This window comes from Choristoneura fumiferana, chromosome 21 (genome assembly GCF_025370935.1).
Source record: "Choristoneura fumiferana chromosome 21, NRCan_CFum_1, whole genome shotgun sequence".
NCBI lineage: Eukaryota > Metazoa > Arthropoda > Insecta > Lepidoptera > Tortricidae > Choristoneura > Choristoneura fumiferana.
In genome coordinates, this window is record NC_133492.1 from 14,684,178 (window position 1) to 14,709,152 (window position 24,975).

The 24,975-nt window shown below is 37.3% G+C and overlaps 1 long non-coding RNA gene across 1 annotated transcript in view; it reads left to right on the forward strand.

Annotated features, from left to right (window-relative positions):
* Positions 1–6,909: 6,909 nt before the first annotated feature.
* The window catches only part of LOC141440024 (uncharacterized), a 302,028-nt gene continuing 283,962 nt past the window's right edge, over positions 6,910–24,975 (forward strand). The window contains exon 1 of the long non-coding RNA XR_012452657.1: positions 6,910–7,198. This is a non-coding gene — a long non-coding RNA (uncharacterized lncRNA). The remainder of the gene's footprint in view (positions 7,199–24,975) is intronic.

Here is a 24,975-nt window from a genome sequence, read left to right on the forward strand (position 1 = left end):
ATAGGAAACGAATGTTTTGTGAAAACGCCACACTAGAGGCACAGAATGAAGTGGAATGCGAGGAGCATAGTTTGGCAGTGCGGTAAAAGTTTTAATCATTTCCGTAACCCCTATACCGCCGTTAACTTTTTACACTGATTTCTATCTATATCGCTTATAGATACCCAAGAATTGTAAAATGCACTTGAACTTTCTTCGGCCTTGACGATTCGATTAATTTATCGGTGTAATCGATACGAAACTCGTAAACGCCCAATCCAGCGTAATCGAGAATTATTTGAATAAAGAATCAGTGTATGTGTTCAGATGCTTGTTTAAAAAAAAGATGCGCTTTTAAAATTCGAATGCCGACCGTTTCCGTTCGGAAACTGAACCAGTTGCCACGTTTTGAAATAACGACTTTTAATGGAATGTCGCATTTTTTATTGAGATGCACCACGCGGTCAGGGAATGCAAATGAAAGATTTTGATTGGTTAGTTACCAAATTGGATCACATAGCGGGTAAGATGTAAATATACTGCCCCATCACAACCGAACCTTTGAAATTTTAGGACCAGGCGAAAGGTCTTTTTTGCACATTGTGTGAAAATTTCTTGTGCCCTATGACGTGATAAAAAATATCTTACAAAATGTACCTAGTGTGTCATATAACAACCAATACGACTGAAATTTTCATAGAACTAATTAGCGATCTGTCGCGTCTTCAACAAGGTACAATTTTTTAAAAAAGGTCTCTAATCAAAGGCAAATATTTCACATTTTTCAGCTCTACTTCCCAAAAACTACACCCGTGCGAATCGAGGCTTGTCGCTAGGACATGTATCATAAATAAACCTTACATGAAAAATTTTGTCGAAGTGATTTTTTAAATTTTCATAATATTTCTAATTTAACGCGCTAAGGTTACGTTTAAATTTTCTTAAATTATATGATTTTTTGCGCAACTGTCTAATTTTTTCCGTAAGAACCTTCTACAAAATATAAGAAAATAAAAAAGAGGTGGTGGTGTTCTATTAAATTAATAAGTTGAAATTGTAGGCTTATCACGGCAATTCACAAACAATTTAAACATTTCAACAAATAATGCTCATTTTCGTTGGCAATTTTTGCATACAATAAATCTTTTGTCGGCGTGGAACTACAAGTTTTCTTCATGCATTTAACACCCACTTGTGTGTAATAACAATAGAGTTATATTTTCAATTTCTGTTTGTTATTATATGTTGGTGAAATATATGTAAATGAAAGCCATAATATTGCAAGTGCACTTAGAGTCATTTCAACTATTTACTCTATCTCAGCGAAGCAAAGTAAAAACTTGAAACTCTTAAAAAATACTTACAATGTTTTGTCTTGGAGCCGTCAACAGTCATAATTATGTGTTTGGCTTATTGCTTCGGGGGTAGACATAAGGTTCATTATGCGTGTTTCTGATTGTAAGTGGCTGTGGTGAAATATAATCGGTTGTCAGGTGAAGTGTGGTTTGGCCTCCGGTGCTGCGTGATTTTTGAGTTTCTTTTGTCTTATGATGTCTTGGTCATCCGGAGAATAAAGGATCAAGTGTTTTCCAATTTAAGTGCTTTTGTACTGATGCACCTATAGCTAGGGTATTTGACTGTACACCATACTTCTTCAATTTTCACATTAGGTAATTTAATACTCAGTTGTTAACAGTGCAGGGCAGGTGGTAGGACCTTGTGCAAGGTCCGCCCGGATTGCTACCACCATCTTGCTCGCTAATCCTGCCGTGAAGCAGCAGTGCTTGTACTGTTGTGTTTTGGCGTGGAGAGTAAGACAGCCGGTGAAATTACTGGCACTTGAGGTATTCCATCTTAGGCCTCTAGATTGGCAACGCATCTGTAATACCCCTGGTGTTGCAGGTGTGTATGGGCGGTGGTGATCTCTTACCATCAGGAGACACACTTGCTCGTTTGCCATCCAGTTATTATTTGATTGCTCGAAGAAGGGTTATGTTTTCAAGAATAGGTATTTTTGTGTGTCTATTTCTGTTGTCCTCTCTATAAGTAGTCTAAATGTCTGGACGAATTGCAACAAATGACGAGGTATCCTTACATTTGTAAAAATATGCAGGGGAGATTATTTGCATATAAGTAAGTATACAAATTTATAATTTATTTTAATTTTTATCCTTGCCATCAAAATAAAATTCAATTCATTCAAAATACTTTGAAAAAAAAAACGCGTGTGAGAGGTAACGAGATGACAGATAAGTTGCTTTCATATTTTTTATAATTACTTAGTATAAATTTCAAAATATTAGTTTTTACAATTAGGGAAGTTGCACGCATCGCACTTCAGGTGTTTTGACCCCTAAATTACCACGGTTTTTAACGTGTTAAAATATTTATTTATACCTTTATAAAAAAAAGAGTTGTAACTTTTGTTGACTGCAGATATTTTAGCAGATAATCTTTATAATATTTGTGTCTAATTTCAAATCAATCCGACCTCTGGAAACTGGAAAAAACGTGAGCAGGATTTGTTGCAGATCAAAATAGAGATGGAAAGAGGAAGAAATAATAACCGATTACGTATTTTTAACGTAAAAAGATCAAAGGAAAAACATTTTATCAAAAAAAAGTGCAATCTGAATATCAATATTTTGGGCAAGTTCCCTAAACTGTCATTTATTTTGACATTGAATGAAACATTGAGGACATTTCGTTCGGAAATATTGTTGAAAAATTAAGAGACAATAAATACGGCAATCGAGTCATCAGATATTTTTAAATCACTTGAAAAGAACGTGAAATTGTTTTGTGCCAGTACCTTTTTTCTGTAAAGACAAAGGCAAAGACAAAGTTGGTCGCTCAACGAAGGACTAAATAAAGTTCCGTGTGAAAAAAACCGAGTGTATAGATTAGCTACCCAAAATTTTTGTTTCCCAATATTTTTAGTTCCATTCGCGTTTTTCCCCACTTTTTTATTTTCCTATGCAGTTGTGTTACCATTAGGTTATTTCTTCGGACGCATTAATTTCTAACCGTTTTTGTTGCTAGACGTATTACAAGCTTGTTTCACATCGTAATTAATTTAATTATTTAACTGGGATATAACTACATTTGAAATTTACCACGAGCTTTACGGTGAAGGAAAACATCGTGAGGAAACCTGCACAAACCTGCGAAGCAATTCAATGGTTTTAGACGACCAGATGGCCTAGTGGTTAAAGAACCTAACTACGAAGCTTGAGGTCCCGGGTTCGATTCCCGTGTCGGGGCAGATATTTGTATGAAAAATACGAATGTTTCTTCTCGGGTCTTGGGTGTTTAATATGTATTTAAGTATGTAGGTATCTATCTATATAATAATATTTATCCGTTGCTTAGTACCCATAACACAAGCTTTGCTAAGCTTACTTTGAGACTAGGTCAATTAGTGTGAATTGTCCCGTGATATTTAATGGTGTGTGTGAAGTTCCCAATCCGCACTGGGCCCGCGTGGGAACTAATGCCCAAGCCCTCTCATTCTGAGGGGAGGCCTGTGCCCTGCAGTGGGACGTATATAGGCTGGGATGAATGAATGAACTGGGATATTACTTATTATTATTGGCTACCTACCACGATTTGTATTGTATGTATGTAACTCTTTATTGTACAAATGAAAAGAAACAAAATACAATTGACAAACTTTGAGATACTTGTACAAAGGCGGACTTATCACCATCTCTACCAGTCTGTTTTCAAATAATAACTAAAAATACAAAGCAAAAATGTTTTCTTGAAAAAAGTTTTTCTCAAAACTGGACGCAAACTGAAAACTAACAGCGATTGAAATTAATATCGGCAGTTGTGGTTACGTAGCGGTTGAAATGGCGACCCAAAGTGTTAAAATATATGTAGCCCGCGACCCTAAAATACTAAAAATATTAAAAAATAAAAAATATTATTTGACGCTTTTATCAGAGAATCCAAGAGAATTTGGGTCGCGACCCGAGGTTAAGAAACGCTGTAAAATCCTTACGTTGGAAACAGACCGGGTTAGAATGTAAAAAATAAAAAATATATACATTTACAAAGGTGAAGGATACATAAAGGTTGACTGGTAGAGATCCCTTAAAGGGATAAATCCGCCTTTGTACAAGTATCTTAAAACATGTCAGAAGGCCTAATTTTGTTAAAAGTCTGTGCAATACATATTTTAAGCATTTACATACACCATCCATTGATATGTGTCTGGCGGTTAAATTGATGCCGTCTCCGTCTATTCGTAAAACAAATAGAGACGGCATCTCATTTAACCGTCAGTTAAACTAATCAATGGATACAGCCCTTAAAGTAAAGTTAAAGTAAAAATCTTTATTTGTAAACAAAAGAATGCTACACATACAACAAATACAGTACATACAAACAAATACAAGTTTTAACTTGCACTGCTTGGTAGGTTCATATTTTTATGCTCGACAGTTAGGTACTAATGTAACCATGCTGAGGTGCATTTAAGCATGATTGCAAGCAACAGTTTTTTTATACATTTCCTCAATAATTATTTCCGAGTTGACAGTTAGTTAATCTAGCAATATTAGAGCGGGTACATAAAGAGTGAATGATTCTCGGTGTCGTTCGTTCATTTCCTCAAGAATGCAGTGTTTGGATGCGACCGGCTTCGGATGTCGAGAGGTAGGTTGTGGTCAGAGTTTTTGTATAGAATTTTGACAATAGCTGGACAATTATTCTATTATTAATGATAAAATCTAGTAGATGATAGTAGTTAGCCTCTCTGTGTACACTCAAAGCTAAATACTTACTAGATTATAAATACACAACTAAATACTATCCTTAAAGCGGTACTGCGTCGTTCACCTAATGCGGTCGCCGAATTTGTTTCAAACTACTCCGGCGAACGAACGACGTCTTTACATTAGTCTGTCCGTCTACTGCGGCGGCCATATTAAGACGGTGGCAGCTGTCGCTCGCCGAATGCGGCCGACTTCCGTGTTCTTTACACTTTTGCGGTCGCCGCATGCAGCATGCGGTGAACGACTCAGTGTAATTGCCGCTTAAGTACATGTTGAAAGGGTGCTCTAAAAATATTTTTTCTTTTCAATTTTATTTTACAAATTTGTTGGCGTGGTTAACGTTTATACTGATGCAAAATTACAGATTTTAGCACTAACAATCTCTAAGCTAAGCCGTGGACGGATGGACTTGGCCGAACCATAAGGGTTCTTTGTAGGACCACGGAACCCTAAAAAAGGAATTTCTTATTAACCTGTCCTCTCCCAGAGGCACAAATTTGTGCCCAAATTACTATGATCCTGTTATCCTGGGAGATGACAGATTAACAGCTGATTTGGTAATGGAATTAGCTAATAAAGGTTTCTTGATAGGCGAAATATCGCTAGATGGCGTTAGTATCGCGAGGTCCGTTTGACGTTACAGTCTTGCATTGTTATTTAACCAATCATAAACGTAGCACAAATGTCAAAGTTGACAAACAGACCTCACGATAAATGTTTGGGCAAATATTCAGCGTTTTTGCAGCGTTTTTTTGTCATTAGTGTCTTCGCAGTTGTTATTAAAAGAGAGTAATGCACCTGGTTGTTTTTTTTTAATTTAAGGCAATACCGACGCTGAATTTATCGTGATTAAAATTCTTGTGACTTGTCTTTCTGTTGTGCTAATAAACGTGGTACGCTAATGACGTTTGACCGCAGTCAAAAGGCTCGAATTCGCCCGCTTACTGGTTCGTGAGGTCCGAAAGGCCATCTTTGTCTCAGACACGGTGTTACCTCACCGCGCCCGGAGTGCCCGAGAGCTTCCTAATGTCGTCCAGTTTCTCACATAATAATCAGGCACCACTGCTTTCCTTAATCTTAAGCCTTGTTTAGACTCGCGAGACGAATATAGTGCAAGTATTTTGCATTACGTTGCAGGGCCGCGGAATTTACCAGTTGTAAATGAGCAATTGAATGCCGCAATGTCATGGTGCTGGTCTGTTTTTTTTAGGGCTTCATGCTATTTTAGTTAACGAGTCAAAACTTATTGTTTTTTTACAACTAAAAAGACTACTTTAAGAAACGTACCAAGGAATAATTTCCTAAATCCCTTTACCTTCTTTAAAAAAAGTATCTGTATTTACACACTTTTTTTGTAGTCAAAAGGCGGAAACGATCGTTATATACATACCTACATGTGGGTATAATGTATTTCCATCGATTCCTTTAATTCAAAAGTATTTGTTTAAATTTTAATATTAGACAAAGTAGCCATATTTAAAAATGAATCTTTACATGGAATTCAATATCTGCTACCATGTTTAACTTAGTTACTTTGATAACGTGAATCATTATTGGAAAGTAATTAATAGTAAAGCAAGTATCTTACTTAAGCGACGTACTAGTTTAAAAACTAAGAGGAAGAATAAATGGAAGAGAAAAGAAAGTCTTTGACGGCATAATAATATAGACACTATAGATAGTGCCATGAGAGATGAAGTGAATGATTACACACACAGCTACAAAAAGAACTGATTGCACAAAAATGAGAATGAATGAAATGAATGAGTAAATGTCAAAATCCTGCTGTCATTACACGACATGTTGTAGCTGTGTGTATAATCAAATGATTCACTTCAACTCTCGTGGCACTACCTATACAATATTATGATATTTAAGTATAGCTTTACGTAAAATACCGCCATAATTAGTATTTTCGGCAACCGCAAATTCGACATTCGAACGCGCGGATTACCACGTCAAAACTGACGGGCCACCGAAATTAAGTGGCGGCGGTAAAAGAAATTAAAAGTGTACACATCGTATCAAAGAAACCGCTCACCGGGGCGTCAATCTTGCTGATTTTTCGTTCAGTTTCAAAATAAATGAAATAAAAAACAAGGGAGACTATTAATGCCGTGGGGCCGGTCTCAGTGCGAGTTTACGACGCACGGCGCGCGCACCGCTTCGCGCCATTTCCCTCGCGTTCCTTTTCGAAATTTGAAGACCATAGACCAGTTTTCTTCCCGCGTACATTTTACAAAAAGACCACAGACCAGTTATATTATTCGGCGCGTTCCTATCGTGAGTGACGTGTAACCTAAATAGTGTTGTGCCTGTGATTGTTGAAGTGCGATTTAAACGCTAAAAACTATTTTTTATATTTTATCGGTGAACATATTTGGGTAATTAATAGTTTTTTGTGAAATTATCATTGCTAGGCAAGCATGCTAAGTCAGGTAAGCTTGTAAAGTATTTATTACGCATTTGTTTAATATCGTCTATTAATTAACGTCTGCATCAATTCATTCAATCGATTCGGAAAATTCCAATGCAGCGCGTATCTACAAAAAGCATTCGGTTAGTTATTTAAATACAGGTTGTCGACTCGTGGTTTCACTATCTGCCAAATTATACGATCTATTTTAATCTAAACGCATTGGTGATAACGCCCCGAACGTTAATCGACATAAATTTGACAGTTGGCGTCAACCGATTTAGAAGCAGTTACAATTACTTTCGTTTGTGTTAAAATTAATTGCGAGCGATCAAGCTCAACACCGCGGTGCGCTTGATTTATTTAATAAAGTTTTTTCTTTAATTTGTCTTTCGAAATTGGAATGTTAATTAATTGAAACACTCAACGGCTAGGTGGCGATACAGAGCGAGATTAGACGGAAAGTTGTTTTGAAATTAAACGAAATTGTTGTGAAAATTACGTTGTTTCGAAACATTATTACTTAACCTTTTTAGGTAAGTACTTTGTTAATAACTTTATAGAAAATAATAAGTTAATTTACATTGTTTTAAAAAAATCAAAATCATTTCGATAGTCGACAAAGGTTGATAAAGGAATTGACCAAATTCTTAACTTTTTTATTGTAAAATGCACGCATAGACAGCCCTCTTTGTTAACATCTGAGGAGTCTTACCAGCCAGTTACTAACACTGGAATATCTTCAGATATATCAGGTGTCTAATGGCTTTTCCCGTAAAAATGTTGACATAACCTTAATTATTCTGCATAATATTATTTACGAGCAAGCGTTAAACTTCAAGCAATTAGAAACAATGCTAGCTTTTGCCGACAAGCCGTCATTTACTATTGAAACTTTCTATTACGCTACGCACAATTGTGGACACAGCCATTTGTACAGTCAAGGATACTACGCACTTTACTTTAACTATTATGTAAATAGAGTTAATATATATCATCCCAGCCTATATACGTCCCACTGCTGGGCACAGGCCTCCTCTCAGAACAAGAGGGCTTGGGCCATAGTTCCCACGCGGGCCCAGTGCGGATTGGGAACTTCACACACACCATTGAATTGCTTCGCAGATTTGTGCAGGTTTTTCCTCACGATGTTTTCCTTCACCGCAAAGCTCGTGGTAAATTTCAAATGTAATTCCGCACATGAATTTCGAAAAACTCAGAGGTGCGAGCCGGGGTTTGAACCCACGACCCTCTGCTTGAGAGGCGATAGGTCAAACCACAAGGCCACCACGGCTTTTTATATATTTGCCCTTCACTATTTTATCAACCTGGTTTTAATCCTGGTTTAAAACAATTTCATTTATAATGCAATTGTTAAAATTACTTATACTTATGTTAAGGCTACAATGGAACGACCGTACAATTAAAGTGAAGTGTAAACAAATCAATAAAATATATAACGTAAAGAAATGGATTTATAAGAAAAGATAGCGCCTCATCAAGTTCAATCGGTGTGACACAGGATTATGAAAAATATACTTATATTTATCTGAAATATTATTTCCGAGATGAGATCTAGCCAGATCGATGTTTTGGACCCCAAAATCCCTCAAATTTCATCGAAATCATTAGATCCGTTCTTGAAATCTTATAGAAGTACATAAAGCGCTCAGTTGTTTTATGCGACACACGCTGCGTTAAACGCAATGCGTTTGACGCACATTAATTTGCATCAGATAATTTAATTACGAAACATTAACATTATGTTAACTCGTTATTGCACATAAAAATAAAAATACACAGAGAGGAGAACAAATGCGAGCTTATTCCTAAAAAGGGATCTCTTCCAGCTAGCCTAGTTAAGAGAAAACATTTTGTTATATAGAGGATAAAAAGACAGTGAAAATTACGTGCGGTAAAGAGAAAAAGCAGAAATACTCAAAAGAGAGAAAATAAATACAAAATTATTTACATTAAATCCAATATAAAACGAAAAGAACATATTACAAACAATTACAAAAGCGAAACACAGTCTCGTCTCAGGTGTCAGTGTCTTGTCTCGCGGTGAGCGTATCAGCAAACGCATGTTTGGTAATTATAATGCGTGGATTGTGATGCGTTAGATTAGATGTGCGTCAAGCGCATTGCGATTAACGCAGCGTTTATCGCATAAAACACTGTGCTTTATATAGGTATCGAATATCTATTTGCGTACAAATATTGCTCAATTCATTATTACATATGATATGATCCTTGATCATCACAGAAGTGCACTAAAAAGGCATTTTTGATGGAGCGTCAGCTTTTTGTTTTTGGAGGCGGATAATCTATAGCTGATTATAGCACAGAAAGGTCACTTCAATAAACCATTTAAATGAAGGTTTCGGTGAGCTAAGTATCGTGAGATCCTTTTGGCAGCTTTGACATGATCTCTCGTCTCGTCTCGTTTGGTATTGGTAAATAGCTAAAGGAGCCAATGAGGGCTATCGTTTTTTGTCTTTCTAGATGGCGCCACTGTTGCGTGAGGTTTTAAGTGTGGCTTTCAAATTCTGTTATTACGGGCGTGAAAACAAAGTTTAGTTTAAAATCATATTTAATACACCTTAAACCGTACCATAAAAATATCGAGCAACCACAGTGTTGCGTAGTCCTGTTTTGTTCGGAAAAAAAGGGAGGACAAAAGTTTCCGAAAGACAAAACTGTCTCAAAACACAGACATTAATTGCCCCGTAACGCATAATTCCCATAATTAATTTCAGGTAATGCAAAATATTCACAAAATTATTCTAATTATAAATAAACCCGCGTAGCTTACCCAAAAACTATGAGATTTGACATTTCGAGACCTCGCGCTACACTAGCGCCTCTAGCGGCGAATTCATACGCGATAGCCCACATTGCATGCAAGACTGTAACGACAAACGAACCTTAGACACTAACGCCATCTAGCGATATTAAACCAGAAAACCCTCAACACGTCAACTTGCTTTAAATAGCTTTTCTTAACGACTATGCGTGGAAAATTCTCCTGATTGCTGTTTGTACATGGAGAGGTATTGTAATGAAGAACGAATAAGTAAGTATTAGCTTCATGTTTTAACCACGTCTTTCAGATCGGATAACCTAGAGTAAATAACCTGACTGCTAAGCTTGAGATCCAAAGTTGGATTCCAACTGCATGTTGAGTTGGAATGCTTGTTGTTGAGTTTTCCAGGTTTAGGGATAGGTGGCTCCATCAGGTTTTTGATGATTCTGCCAATGTCGTGGTTGGCTAAAAAAGGCATGCACGTGATTCCTTGATCGATAATCTGCCAAAAGATACAGTACCTGGGCAACCTAGCTTTACTCAGGATAAAGCTCGTTAATAAGCGGTTTCCCAGAGATAAGACCAAGCTAGATCAATTTGTCATCCCCGTAAACCCCTACATACCAAATTTCATCGGAATCGTCCGAGCCGTTTCCGAGATCCCCGAAATATATATACAAAAATTGCTCGTTTAAAGGTATTAGATTAGAACTCAAAAACTAATCGACTCACCACACTCACAGGTAGTCCTCGTTCGGGCAGTCGGGTAAAAAGGGAATACAACTTTTTTAGTCAAAAATGTGTCTCATATTTTGAAAAATGGACAAATATTATCAGGTCGATTAATGATACAACAAGGGAGGATATCATACTCGTATAAGGGAACAGATACATTTTGGACAGTCCAAAAAGAGCTCTCAGGCAAACCACATTTACAAATGGAATTATCCCTTATCCTAAGTTTTGCAAAGAATACAGTAGAAGTAGAACAAGTCCTATGTGACGTTTTAAGTCCTATGTGTACTAAGTCCCACATCAAAATATCATGCAAGTTGCATTACATTGCAATGCGACGCCGTTAACCGAATGAGTTCGAGGTGGTGGACCCAGCTCCGCAATGCAATGCAACTTGCACGATTTTTCTTGCAGATCTAAACTGCGCTTTAGCTTAGTAATGATGGAGGTACGACTGTAAAGCCCAGATATTTTGATCTGCAAGTAAAATCATGCAAGTTGCATTACATTGCGGCGCTCGATTGACCAATTCAAACTCGTTGGTTTTACGGCCTCGCAATGTATGTATGTATGTAAACTCTTTATGTACAAAAGAAAAGACACAACATACAATTTACAATGCCATTCAAAATGCAATTTTTAATGTATTGCAACTTGCACGTTTTTCTTGCTAGTCTAAACCCGGCTTTACGTTGTAACGTGTCTTGCTGTTTTCCAAGTTCAATGTCTATTTGGCAGCTGTCACCGTTATGTTTAACTACCGTGGTCGTAAATTTTTAAATTACTATAAATACTTACCTCCGGATTACGAGTTCATAACAGTGTAGATAAATAAATGTTACGAACTAGAACAATATTGTTATGTGGACTTGTATATGCAAGTCGATGTTAACTTGAACTTTATTGGAACCAGTTCCAAGATGGCGGCGATCGCGATTATGCCCTAATTACCATTAAGATATCCAGCTGATAATCGAATCGGTATTAGTTGCGTAGACTATAATTGCGATAGCGTTTTTTGCGTATTGTAAACTTTCTGTGTTTATGTAAGTTGTGTAATTTCGATTTACTTATGCGGTGGATTTTCTATTATTTATGCAAAAAACTAGCTTTATTAGCTTCGCTTGCGTGAAAAAACAAAAAATTGGATAGCTTTCCATCCCGTGGGAATTTTGTAAAATCCCTCCTTCGTGCACCTTATATTATATCTTCAAGACACATTATTTGTACTCGTATATTCGGTATATTGTATGTTAACCCTTAATTGTAGAATAACAAAGAAACAAATGCAAATTGACAAGCCTTGATATACAAAGGCGTACTTTAAGGAATCTCTACCAGTGGATCTGAATTGAACTAACTCATAGTGTTTGAAATAAAAAATGTGGTGGCACCTTAAGCTTCTTATGGATAAATATCAAATTTCATGTAAGTTTCCGGAAAAAATATTATTTTAGTGACGATTGAGTCATTTTTTTTTTATTAGTGCCTAGTTTTATTTTTCAAAAATCTTATTTAAATTGTAGCGCTGGATCCTTAGTAACAAGTAGACAGTAGATGTTACTTGCGTTAAGAACGTATTAAAACTATTAATAATTAAGTATGTCTATGTGAATGCTGGTCCCATAAGGAAGCAATTTTGTCCTTTAAAACCACATTTAATCCCAAAGGATCTATGCAACGTGGGAGGTTCAAGTCTACAATATTTTCCTTGTTCATCGCTTGAACTTTATCACGTTCGCGCTAGGGTTAATTTACAGCGGTTGTTGTGTAAATCATACTTTTTATGACAATAGGGCATTGACATTGTATTTGATGGGAGAATATACTGAAATGATTTGACGGCACGTAAAATACAAGCAAATTATTACAAATAGGATACCCAGTACAGCCTAGGTCATAAATATTTATACGTCATTGTGTCAGATATTATGTATACATCAACGTGATTCATCATATCTAATATGTATATATAGATAAAATTCTAGGGCCAAAGATGTTTGTGACCAAACTCCTTCGAAACGGCTTGACCGATTTTTATGTTTTTTTGTATATATTCGGTAGGTCTGACAATAGGATGTAGGTACCTAAACTATTTTTCATACTTTTACGCGGACGGAGTCGCGGGCAACAACTAGTAATAGTATAAAGATATATAGATTATGATGCCGTAATCTATCTTTTACTTCTTTTAGTAAAAAAAGGCTGCCTGGAAGAGAAATATTTTTAGAAATATTATGTTCTAACTAAATGCTCGGAAACTGAATTGCATACCAGCGTGGGACCTTTTCATAATCAATTTCGCTATGATTTCTTTGGCAGATGTTTGGAATGTCAATATGATATCAGTACAAAGGCTACCCTGGTACACGGTTCAGTTTCCTTGACTGTCACTGATGGTAACTATGTCGCCCGTGGACACTCATGACTCCGTCACTGGCGTGTTCTCCACTATTTAGATAGAGATAAGTACTTATAATCCTTTCTTATAGCTTGAATATAGCTTAATTTCGAGAAGCAGGAAGCAATATTGGGCGACCAGCGAAATGATAACATTGCTGCCGTTTACGAAGACAGCAAGTGTACGTAGACGACATGTTAATGTCTTAGCAGCTAGCTCGACGATAGTGTAATGATGTTAGTGATGTTACGGCCGTATTTAGGAACCAAATAACATTAACTGTCACACATAGAGACACTAGAACACTTGTATACCTACTTATGATATCTTCATCATCATCAACCTATAGCAGTCCACTGCTGGATATAGGCCTCCCCCAAAGAGCGCCATTCCGCCCTGTTCTCGGCTAGACGCATGCAACTTCTACCAGCAGCCTTTCGCAGATCGCCACTCCGCCTGGCCGGAGGGCGTCCTACACTACATTTGCAAAGATGCGGTCTCCACTCAAGAATGTTTACTCCAGCCAGCGGTTGTCGGTTCTTCGACAGATATGAGCCCACCGCCACTTCAAATTGCTAATTCTCTGAGATCTTGCTATCTCGATGACCTTAGTTTTGTGTCTGATAGCCTCGTTACGTTACGATATAAAGATGCAAAAACAATTTTAATGACAAATGATAATATAAAGGCTAACTTATCCTTTCACAGAATCACTACCCGACAAAGTAACAGTATTGTAATATTCTTAAGGTTTCAATTAGGTATGTTTTTTTAATTTTTTTATTATTTTGGCTGCAGCTGAAAATCACCATTGCGCGTTCCTTAGCTACTAGCCCTTCCGGCTATTATAAAGTAATAAAGCTATAATGTGTACCTTGTTTTTATTACTTTGTAATGGCGAATAAACATTTTCTTTCTTTCTTTCTAGTAATGGTGCATTAAGTTTTATTCCGTTCATAAATGTTTAGTTAGAAAGTTAAACATTTATGAACAGAATAAACTAGAAGTAAATTATTTATAACTAGGTTTTGTACTTCTTTGTTAAGATAAATATTGATTGAGCAGTGTCGTCTGTATTTTAAAATTCATTTCGCTTCTGATGTATCAAAATAAACTAATATCATTTATTTTCTAGAATTTTTAGGCATATACATACGACATAAACGCAAAACTTTGTTTTGGGAATTTTTATGGGATTGAGTGAGTTGATAGTTTAACCGAGCGAAGCCGCTAGTTAAGTCTTGTATATTCTAAATGTATCCTCGAAAGTCCTCGTGTACTTCATAAAGTACAAATCAATTGTAAGAATAACTGGCGGGTGTACTATATGAAGTACAAATTTATCAATTAATAATTTTATTGAGATAATTTCTAAAATCATGCAACTGAGAATTCTTGACTCAGTTTCTAGAAATATGTATGATAAAAAAAAGTCAGTACTTAGGTACGAGGTTATAATTACAGATGAGTTTATGCTTACCGTAACATAAAATAACTTTTGTATCTACACACTATTGAATTGCCTTCTTAACGTTTGATCGTGTTTCATTTTTAAAAGCGATGTTTAATAAAACAGTGTATTGTACCTATTGTAGTATTGTATTGTGTCAAGCCATGCATAATATGGCGGCTGCAGTTCACAAGCAACAGTTGAACCTGTTGCTGGTATGATTGTAGCAACCGTCTGCTACTTCGTTTGCTAGTTTTTTTTTAAATAAAATACTAGCTTTAACCCGCGACTTAAATACCTTCCAAAGAAGCATTTACGCCTTAAAGTTTGGCCAAAAATTATTATCATTTTGGATTTACAAAATTGTTCTTTTTAGCCTTAAGAATTAGCGCGCTCGACTCGATAATTGAGAAAGAGATGAGATGTATATAAATACAGGCTCTACAACTAGGCTTCGATTTTCGCGGTCCCTCAAGTAACAACTCAGATACACACATACACACACACACACACACACACACACACACACACACACACACACACACACACACACACACGCATGCCAACATAAAAATACACATATATTTAACTAGCGAAGCGAATTAGCTCGTTGAAGTGGCGATCGGCAGGCCATATAGCACGGAGAACCAGATGGTCGCTGGGCCGAAAGGTTCTCGAGTGGAAAATGCGGATCAGCAAGCGCAGCGTAGGACGTCCAGCAACGAGATGGACGGATGGCCTGGTTAAAGTCGGGTTCACGGTGGATGCAAGCCGCTTCCAACCGAGGCAACTGGAGGTCTATGGGGAGGCATGTCCAGCAGTGGACGTCCCATGGCTGATATGATGATGATGAATGGCCCGCCCTCTGAGAAAGGAGTAGGCTCGTTTTTTGAAGACCCCTAAGTTATACTTACCGCAACTGTTCCGTAAGGACAGTGGATCAAGCCGGCCAGAAAGTTCCCGGTCGTTGACAATTCGACTGAACTGTACTGTACTAAGGCTGACTGAAGTACCATGACAAATAAGAGTTTATCCGAGAAAATAAGAATGCGAAAGGATTATTAACTGTAGTTATTAATAGCGCGTATTGAGTATGGAGCGTCTCTTCGCTGCTCTTTGCCTGCCTTAAGAGGCGTCAACGAAAACTGTTCTACTGCAGATAGACTCAGTGTTTGGCAAGAGTCCATGTCTCGCCAGTCTGAGTTAAGATTTACAGTGACAAGTTAACTGACTGTATTATTAGTCTGTCATATGAATGAGTCAACAATCGATTAAGGGTTTTCTGGATATCTTCAAAGGAGATTATAATTGATAGTTATGGAGTGATATTTCTGGCGGCGTGTTTATTTTATAGGTCAGAATCTTGTCTAAAGGCACTGTTCAGTGTGCTGCACTGCTTGAGTCAAAAATTCGGTCGCTGTATAGTTGCATGTGGCCCGAAACTACGAAGTGCAATATTCGGACTTCATATCTAGCCACCCCGCTCACGCTTGTATTATTTAATACGAGAGTGAGAGGGACGGTACGATACGAACTTTGTTTTTCGAATTTCGGGTTCAGTTGTTGATTATGTGGTATATGAACTTACCAAAATAATGTACCTATTCGTTTTCATTTATGTCTTTAACACATAAATCCTTCGTGGACGAGAACAATTCGCACTAGATCGTTTTTTTTGAGGTTTTTTGATTTGTCATAAAATAATACTTAAATGTATGTGATTGTTGGGTCCGTCCCACGAGATATAGCTACAAAATATCTAATTTCATATAAAATTAGACTAATTTAAAAATATTAATAAAAGTAAAACAAACTAATAACTAAACTATAACTAAAAGAAATTTGAAAAAGTATCCCCCCGCGGCATGGACCCAAAGATGCTGGCAGCATTTCCTCGCTGTATAGCAATGCTGATACGTTGTGCTGTGCGAGGAAGCTGCCAGCTCTACAGTCCCCTGTGGTATCTGAGAGATGTTTGGATAATTCTTTGAAGATTTTTGCGTTACCTAATGCCTCAACCCCGGAACAAAGTTTTATTTAGGGCCGAGACCTTTGTATTTGTTTATTTTGAGTTTTTCTGCCGCCTCTTAAATGTATTGAAATGAAAAGGGACTTATTTTGATTTAAGTTATCGTGCATTGTATGGCCTTTAGAACGGCCCCGGCTCATAAAGTTTATTTTGACACTTCAGCATTCCACTTCATCATTCCACTATATAACTGCTGGCAACTCAGAACAAAATAGTTGGAGTAATTATTCCATAACTGCTGGCAACTGTACTTAATTATTAGGACTTAGTTATTGACTTTAACTAGTTCAATTCAATTTGAGTGTCAGTGTTCTCTCAAGTATTACAATCAACATTTTATCATCAACACATCAGCCAGGACTTCCACTGGTGCAGATGCGGGTCTTCTGGAGACTAGTTGCTTTGGTCGGATGCAGCATGTATCTACCGTGAACCCGCGGCTTTAACCAGGTGTTCCGTTTATCTCATTGGTGGACGTCCTATGCTGCGCTTGCCAATCCGCGGTCTCCATTCGAGAAATTTTCGGCCCCAACAGCCATCTGGTCTCACTCATTACATTGGGTTTGCTCAGAAAATAATATAAGATACAAAAATATAGTAAAAAATTACTTATAACGAAACTAAAATATGTAGAAAAAAAAACGATTTCGTCAAACTAAATTCTGCCTTCTTTTGAAGTCGGTTATCGTTTACTTGACGAATGAAATAAATACGTATCTTTTTTTTTCTTTTGTAAATCTAAATGACGGACTAGTTATGTGTTTTCATCGGAATCTAGCATTAGAAATCGAAAGTGCTTAAAATAGACTTGCAAGATTTATTTATAGGGTCAATTTGCAAGTGGTTAGTTAAGAGGAGCTCGAGCAATTTATCATATCAACTTCATAAATGTTGATATTAACGATATTCCAATATTTATTACAACTAATATCGACTAAGTATTTATTCGCCAATCGCTCGCTAGCCGACTTTCTCGTAAAACAGAGATACAACCATGCCCTGAAGATACGCCGGCTTCACACGCACCCAACAAATCAAATGCCTAAATATATTCTGAAAACCGGCAACAGACGCTCGTTTACATATCAGATTAATGGTACTGGCACTTGGAAAGCCATTGAAAAAGGCTAACGGTGTGAAAACGCTTAATATTGCTGTGTTAACTTAATATTATGTTGGCAGTAGAACGTTATCGGTGCATCGTTTTATTCTTTGACTCGAACGGCTTCTTGCGTTCGTTTAACATTTAGAGTACATTATTAGGCTGCTGCTACAGTTGCTACACCAACAGTTTTACCGTAAGGGCTTTTGAACATGGCGTATTTTTAAAGCGAAGCCTGAGCTTAGAAAATACAGTTATTAAAACAAAGAAAACACCTCATTTAAATCCCTAGAAGCCAAAAGATAACATTATGCATTTGCAATGCAAAACAAACATTTCCATTCATTTCATTGTTGTTGGATAACTGTGTGGTGCTTAAGTTTAATTAGATCAAGTCTACTTAAATTTTAATAGGTTAATTAATATGCAATGAGATTATTGCCTGGTAGGAATGTAGTTACTCGGTTTCTACGTAAGTAAAAAACCGGCCAAGAGCGTGTCGGACACGCCCGAAATAGGGTTCCGTAGCCATTACGAATAAAATACGTTAATATTTTTTTAAAGATTTCGTATTTTGTACGGAATATTCCAAGTTTAGGTATATTTTATACCTTAGGCTGCTAATTTACTCTTAAACTACTAATAATTCTCAAGAAAACTTAACCGTTATGGTTTTCCTTGTAAGTTTGATATACCTACTACCATCCTGAATTTTTTCAAATTTTTCCACCCACCGATTTAGATTTTAGAGGGGGGGGGACGCTCGATTTTAATGGAAATTTGCACTTTAAAGTTGAATATTTTGCAAACATATCACTGAATCGAAAAGTCGTTTTAGCAACCCTCTAATGGTTTTAAACGACCTATGCAACGATGCCCCACACTACAAGGTTGGATGAAAAAAAAAAACACCCCTACATTACATCTATGGGAGGTACTACAAAAAATTTTTTTTTGAGTTTATTATTGTACCATTTTGTCGGCATAGTTTATATATATTCGTGCAAAATTACAGCTTCCAAGCATTGATAGTTCCTGAGCAAAGCCGCGGACGGACAGACAGACAGACGGAGAAACTATAAGGGGTCCGTTTTTGCCATTTTGGCTACGGAACCCTAAAAATTACATCTGTGAATCTCGATAGTATTTCCTGTGTATAGCTTCAAATGTATGAATAGGTTTGTATTTTCGTTGAATAGGTATAAGTAAATAAATTCAGGTATATGTATTTATTTTGCGTTATTTTTGAAGTAAACAATGTGAATAAATAGATAAGAGTATCTATAATTAAGTTTAATTTTTTACCCTGCAAAACTAGAGTGAAACAAACGTTAAAGGAATTTTCGTCCAATAATTCAAATAAAACATCATAAATAGTATTAGGAAAGAGCACGACACTTAATTTTTTCGAACTTATAGAGAGAGAGAGAGACAAATAGTTTTATGCATATTGTGTTCGTAAGACAACGACGTGTATATTATCGCTTATTGTCGTAACGGAACCTAAAGAATATTATATTTACCCGCGTGACTTAAAGTGTTATTTACATACTTATACAAACAGATCTCATTCCAATTATGTCATTACATTACGTACGAGTATATTGAATATATCAAATTAAAGGGAGCACTTTACGGTACTCCATAGATTACTTCCCAAAGCATTTCCTATTTTCTATGTGACGTGTCAATGCATAAAACTGCGTTGTTATTCCCCTGATACAATACCCAGGGAAAGCTTAATCGTATTTACTGTGCTAGGTTAGTTTAACACTGTGAGTTTATTGAGTCGTCAGAAAATATGAAGAATGGCAGCTGTTTTCCGGGCGTGTTGTATTACATTACTTTGTGTCTCGTGCGAAATATACTATAATGAGTGGGAAGGTACGTTGGATACCATAGCACATATTCGGTTTACAGAGGTTGTGTGATATTGTAACAATTAATGTGGTTATGAAATTGAGTTTTTAGATAATATATAATTTCGGAGACACTCTGCATTTTCCTTACCTTACTACTTATGCAGTAGCTACGGATCCCCCAATAACACCGACGCAGAAGCCAAGCAGGGAGCTACCGTTGTAAACGCGCTTCCCTTGAAAAAGGTCTTCCAAAAAACTCGAAACTAGTTTGACCGTTCCTAACTTATAATCATGAGTTAAGTCACATTTTTTTTAGTTTTACACATTAAGTTACTATGATTTTATTTTCGAGTGTCGAATCTGATTATTAAAGAAATATTTATTTTACTCATATCTCAAGCAGTAAAGGAAACGTACTAAACGTTACCATTACCTTAAAAATATGAATAATATTTGATTAATAATTAAAAAGATAAACTCTTCTTTTCTAGCTTTAGCTTTGAATGAGGTAGTTATTTACATTTAATTTGTTTATTACAAACACTTAGCCAATCATAAACCACTATTAGAACGCAGATCAACACCGTCATTTGCTGGCCCGATAACCAACAATATCAGCATGAGCAAGGGTTCTCAAACTTAGTGAATTCGTGGCATTTTTAATTAAAAGCCATAGATGACATAATAGTTGCTACAAGATGTTAATTCAATAACTGAAAACCCGAAAGAGGTTGCATGCTATTTAGATATTTAGTACTGGCCGTTTTTGTGTCAGTTTGATTTTTTAACTGCGAACCGCTGGCTTAGCATAAAATAAAATATTTTTTGAAATATTTAATAGTATATAAAACTAGCGTGAGACTCACTCATATTAAATTATATTGTAACGGATAACTCACCCCAAGTAAATAAATAAACTAATAATAAAAAAAACTAACCTAACCAACAAAAAGTTGGAAAACCCCCGACTTTGTCATTTCAAAGTTCAATATCTCAAAAACGGCTGAACCGATTTTGATAAAACATGTCTAAGAACCATCGTTAGAAAACCTGCTTTCAAATAAAAAAACCACATTTAAATCGGTCCACCCGTTTAAGAGCTACGATGCCACAGACAGACACACAGACACAGACACAGACACATAGCGGTCAAACTTATAACACCCCTCTTTTTGCATCGGGAGTTAAAAATAGCCTGAAACATGTCGAGCTAAACTCGATTTAAGATGTGAGTTATCCGTTATAATATCATTTAATATTTAATAGTAAATGCAATAAACTGACTTGAAATAGCTCACTGTAAGGTACATGTACGAGTGTACGTCACTGCCATCTTTAATTATATCTATTAGAATAAGCGTAAGCACTCGTACGTTTACCTTACTATTATAGGTATAGGGCAGCTACAAACTAGCATAGCATTTTATTTGCACGTATGAATAAGCTCATTTGTGGAAGCACGTGTACGCGCGTACTACAGATACGGTTTTATTTTCTTCGAGCGTTGAACACGCGGCAATGAGCGTAACTTTAAGAAACCTTGGCCTACACGAAACAGAATTTTCAGGATACTTAGTCAAAATTAAAGTTGTAATGTTTATATAAATTTGAGTGTTATAGTAATAATGAAACTCAGAGTAATTTAATTAATAAAATTAATTATTCCCACATTATTATATTTATCTGATAGATTTTTTTCTAACTCGGCACTTTTATACAATCAGTCACGCAGACCACTAAATCTTTCTCGTTAAATGACTGCCTAGATCCACGCGCGTTCAGTTTATTCTATTGCGCGTATGTAAGCGATCGTATACGCGCAGAACTGAAACTGCTCTTTGACAGGAGTAAAATGACAAAAACATCGTAAGTGGTATCTCAAAGCGTTCCTGACGCCCTCGACTCCCACTTTGGGTACCCGTGGCATGAAGAATTGACGCGTTTTTAACAAGCTCATGCAATATGCATGCGCCCGCGCTGGAAGGATGTCCGTAATCACGTCTTCGGTATAACCGGCATAACTTGATGCAGGGTTGTCTGGACTCTAACCTGATAGTAGAAAGGCAATGTGACAAAATAATTAAAAAACATGTAACGGTAAGGGGGGAAGGTATCTCACAGAGTAGTCCGTCTAGTACGCATGGTAACGTATTAAAATATTATGTGAATTGTCCCTAATAGGCATATTATGTCGACTTGGAAAACCAGCAAGTGGTCCGTAATCACACCGGCAACAAGTATTGCAGATGGTTGCCATACTTACTGCCTCGGCGATATGTTTAAATCAAGCAACCAAAAGTTTCTTGGGCAAACCAACCTTGGTAAGGGATATAAAAAACTTTCACAATTATGTAGTAAATGACTGATAACGTCAACCAAAATACATTAGGTGAACATCAGTCATGATATAAATAATAAAATTAATAAATTTCATGTCGGTAACTAGGCATATATAGAATAAAAGTACTTTTTTTTTATGTGACTGGTTAAATGAAGGAATGCCAATCAACGCATTTGGTATCTTAAAAAAATGGTAATTTTGATCTAATCCAAATCCAGTGCAGAAATTTCGCCGCGCGCGTTGCCAACCTAGAGGCCTAAGATGGGATACCTCAAGTGCCAGTAATTTCACCGGCTGTCTTACTCTCCACGCCGAAACACAACAGTGCAAGCACTCTGCTTCTCGGCAGGATTAGCGAGCAAGATGGTGGTAGCAATCCGGGCGGACCTTGCACAAGGTCCTACCACCTGCAACTACCCAATACCATCCAATATTTAATCCAATATTCCAATATTTTATGATATATATCTCAATTGAGTGAGTAGATAGAGCAATAATGGCAGGTAGGTATTTGTGCAAAATTTATCGTGTGCTCAGTTGGAGTTTGTACGGTTAAAAACTAACCTACTGTGTCAAATGAAAATAAATATATTAATCGTTTAGCAGTAATCTAGCTGTCGAGGGAACTGTTATTTACAGCTGCTAAAGTGGAAAATGTGAACAATTTTCTTTTAAAGCTAGTTCGAGTGACTTGATTGAAACTATTTATTGGTTTTAGGCAGTGAAGGATAAAGTCCAACACACACAGACGACGGGTGCGGACGTATTTACATGGCGGTATATGGACGCCATCGAGCGGTATTTCGGTATAAGCCGTGGTGGCCTAGTGGTTTGACCTATCGCCTCTCAAGCAGAGGTACGCGGGTTCAAACTCCGGCCCGCACATCTGAGTTTTTCAAAAATCATGTGCGAAATTAGATTTGAACTTTACCACGAGCTATACGGTGAAGGAAAACATCGTGAGGAAACCTGCACACACCTGTGAAGTAATTCAATGGTATGTGTGAAGTTCCCAACCCGCACTGGGCCCGCGTGGGAACTACGGCCCAAGCCCTCTCATTCTATGAGGAGGCCTGTGCCCAGCAGTGGGACGTAATGATGATATAATGGACGCCATCACACCAACGACGGCGGGCGCGGGTCGGGGCGTGCGTCCATATACCGCACGACCCGCACCCGTCGTCTGTGTGTGCTTAAGGCTACGTATGCACTATGCGGCCAACCGCGCGGTTTTAGCGCGCCGTCTTTTTCTCGACCTATGCTTTGAAGAAGGACGGCGCGCCAAAACCGCACGGTTAGCCGCATAGTGTGTACGTAGCCTAAGAGTTTATGGTGTTGTAAGAACGTGGCTCATATTTGCCGTGGAAGCATTTTTACAGAAACTTTATCTCATATATTAAATAATAACCTGACCAAACTTCGAAAAGTTGAATAATCCATGTTATTATCGTTTCAAAGTCCAATATCTCAAAAAGCTGAAAAATGAAACTTAGCTAAGAACCACCGTAAGGAAACTCGCTTTCACATAAAAAAACCGTATCGAAATCGCTCTATCATTTGAGAGCTACGATGATTTTTTTGGATTTAGATCCCGTGAGAATATCGGGATAAAAATGAAGTAGCCTATGTAATTTTCTAGACGTCCAACTATCTATCTATAGCAGCCCTTGTTGTGTCCGTCTTCAGTCGTAGGCCTCCTCATCACCTTTCTTCGCCTTTCTTCTCTCTTCCCCTGCCATCTTCATCCAGTTAGTGCCGGCTTGCTGCCGGATGTCATCCGTCCGTCTCTTAGGAGGTCTTCCCCTACCGCAGGTGTTGCCACGTGCTCTCCACTCCAGCTATCTACCGACTAAAATTTAAACACATCGCTGTTTATTCACTGCAGTTATGAGAGCGCCACGGGGTGGTGGCCATTTAAACATGACGCTCCCCGACTTTATAATAGGGACCTTATAGATTTTGTCCGAATATTTTTTTTTTTGAAGTCTGATAAAATGGACACACATCGTATAACATACTTTGCTTAGAAGCAGGGCGCTGCTAACACTGGATATATATAAATAGATCAAAGCGTAGGTAGGTACTGTGTTTTGACATAACTATATATAAATTTGTACGGAACCCTCGGTAGGCGAGTCCGACTCACACTGTTCGGTTTTTTGTACGAAATTACATTAATATGAGCTTAACAGTGCGAAACATCGTAAAAAAACAAGTCATCATCCCAGCCTATATACGTCCCACGCGGGCCCAGTGCGGATTGGGAACTTCACACACACAATTGCTTCGCTGGTTTGTGCAGGTTTCCTCACGATGTTTTCCTTCACCGTAAAGCTCGTGGTAAATTTTAAATGTATTTCGCACATTCATTTAGAAAAACCCACGATTCTCTTCTTGAGAGGCGATAGGCCAAACCACTAGGCCACCACGGCTTCGGCTAAGCTTAGAGAAAGCTTGTACAACCCTGCGCAGAAATTAAATGGTGTGTGTGGAGCTCCCATTCCGCGCTGGGGCCGCGTGGGATCGCCGGCCCAAGGCTTCTCTTCTATGGAGATGTGTCTGCAGCGGGAGGTATTAGGCAGTGTCTACACGGCGACAAATTAATCAATCTCAACTTAACTAAATGGCAATCGAGATATCTTAACATAATTATTTGCAATGGCAACATTTGCAGCTCCCGTTTTTCCTGCTGTTTTCAAAATTGTCGCTGTCGTTTTATGCACTCTATGTATGTCGATTTAAAACCATCAGATATCGTTATTTCAAATGACTTACTACCAAAGTTTTTGTTCTCGCGCTTCTGCTTTAGTGGTTTTGAAAATAAATGATAAACCTTAAATTATAACCATTAAGGTTTAATAGAAGATGGTGTGTGTGTAAAAGATGTTAGTTCTCGTTTAACACCGTGAAGGTAATACAATAATATCTTCATTTCGATTGACTCACGAAATATAGCTTTACTTAGGTATGTGAAACGGTATCTTTATGATCGTGCTTCTGTAATTTATATTTGATTACAATATTGCAAAACGAGTCGCTTGTAGGTAGTATAGTACTTAAGATAAATTTATGA